A 2,246-nucleotide genomic window follows, 5' to 3' on the forward strand; every position below is an offset into this window, starting at 1 on the left:
GTTAAAACAAAAGACTTGGTCTCATCATTTTTATCAGGAAAAAATTATATTTGGAAGAAGTCACACTACATAAAGTGACAGAATTCAAAAATCAAATTACATGAAAATATACATTGCAATTTCCTTGTACAGTAGGTGAGAAATACCTCTAGTATTGAAGAATAGAGACAAAGAAACATGAAGGACTATGGAGAAGGGTATGAGGGCAAATTGCATTATTAGTAGCAAACCAAGGGCTGGGGTTGTATAGATCAGTGGTATAATGCTTGCCTAGCATGTGTGAAGCACTGGAATTGATCCTCAGTGCCACATTTAAAAAAGTAAATAAAGAAAAGCAACCGTTACTGGAGCCGGAGCTGCCTATTAAGCTCGATCAAGATGACAACCTCCCAAAAGCATCAAGACTTCGTGGCAGAGCCTATGGGGGAAAAGCCAGTGGGGAGCCTGGCTGGGATTGGTGAAGTCCTGGGCAAGAAGCTTGAGGAAAGGGGCTTTGACAAGGCATATGTCGTCCTCAGTCAGTTTCTGGTGCTAAAGAAAGATGAAGACCTCTTCCGAGAATGGCTGAAGGACACATGTGGTGCCAATGCCAAGCAGTCCCGGGACTGCTTTGGGTGCCTTGGAGAATGGTGTGACGCCTTCTTGTGATGTTCTCTGGGGAGCCCTCAATCCCTAGCCCCATTATCAAGTCTCCAGAGTTTGCAGCTGAGTGGGGGCTCCTTGTCCTCTACAAAGGAAAAGATTGCTGTTGTTGTATTCCAGGGTCTTTGGGAGTTCTCTCCCCTCACCATTTCAATCTTTTTTGGAATTTTTGCTCTTGCATGCAACTCCCTTTCTCTTCCCCCTGCCAGTTCCATGGAAATCATTAACCAGCTTTTCTGATTGGATTCCTGGCCCCCTCCCTCACCCCCACGTTTGGTCTGTTTGATGCCATTTGGCACCTTTTTTGGCATAACAGTCACTGTCCTTGTAAAGTTTTTTAGATCAATAAAGACAGTGGCCTTCAAAAATAAATAAATAAAATAAAAATAAAAAAGTAAATAAACAAAATAAAGGTGTTGTGTCTGCTTCAACTAAAAAAAAAAATTTAAATATAGCAAACCAAGAAGTAGAAAGCTTCTAGTTGTGCATACTTTATTTATAGAAATTTTACATTAGTCAACTGAAGGGCAAAAATAAAACTAAATCAGAATTTTGTATTATGTGAGTAAATTTCAGTAAGTTGAATTTAGAACCAAATTTTTTTTAAGTTCTTGGGGGTAATGAATAGGTTCAAGAACTCTTAATAGCCAGAAAATGTTATTGCTACATCCAATCCAAAGAGATGGGCACAACTAGAATACAAAAAGGACAAAGCACCTAGTAATGAAGTCATCATCAAAAAACAAGTAATTAGGGCTGGGGCTATAGCCCAGTGGTAGAGCGCTTGCCTAGCATGTGTGAGGCACTGGGTTTGATCCTTAGCACCACTTAAAAATTTTAAAAAATACAACCATTCTGTCCATCTACAACTACAAAAAAAAATTTTAAAATCAAGTAAATTCTTATTAAGTATTTCAGTATTTGAACTAAATCATCTGAGAAATTTCTGGCAGATAGAAGAGATAAAAGCAAAAGGGAGTGTCAAAATGAAGAAGGTACAAAAGTTTAGTAAGTGAAAAGGGTTTAATGAAGCCTCAGTGGTTTAAAGGAAATTAAATGGAAACTTTTAATCCTAATTGCTTTTCATTTGACAAACTGTAAAGAGTCTTTTAAATTGATAAGAAAAAAATGAATAGGGAAACAAAACCTGCTAAAATCTTTTAGAGTTCACATGATTTTTATTCTACTACAAGAAAGCATTATTTGGTACAAGGTATATTTATTAATGTATATTAACAGTTATATATATCAACCAGATCATGTTGTGCTGTGTACTGGTCTTTACAATTCTTCCTGAAGGTTAAAACAGTTCATTATAATTCAAAATACATAATCATCTGTAAGTTGGCATTTGTTAGGCTCTTGTCAGCATTGATAACTGGCATGTTTTTCCTGCAGCCCAATTACAACCAGTGTTTTGCCAACTTGTTACAACAGAATTCCAGCAATAGGTAGATAGCATGCAGGAAAAACATTACCATGTTTCTCAGTTGAAGACCCTGCAATAAGTGAAGTTGCTAGCTGCTGAATAAATGTCACTCAAAAGCAGTGTTTGAGCTTTTTATATATATATATATATACAGTAGGCAACATTTCTTTTAAAT

At 36.7% G+C, this 2,246-nt stretch overlaps 1 pseudogene; it reads left to right on the forward strand.

The window, feature by feature from the left end:
• Window positions 1–340: 340 nt before the first annotated feature.
• On the forward strand, window positions 341–868 carry LOC113175420 (barrier-to-autointegration factor pseudogene; annotated as a pseudogene).
• Window positions 869–2,246: the final 1,378 nt, after the last annotated feature.

This window comes from Urocitellus parryii, chromosome X, assembly GCF_045843805.1.
Source record: "Urocitellus parryii isolate mUroPar1 chromosome X, mUroPar1.hap1, whole genome shotgun sequence".
Taxonomy (NCBI): domain Eukaryota; kingdom Metazoa; phylum Chordata; class Mammalia; order Rodentia; family Sciuridae; genus Urocitellus; species Urocitellus parryii.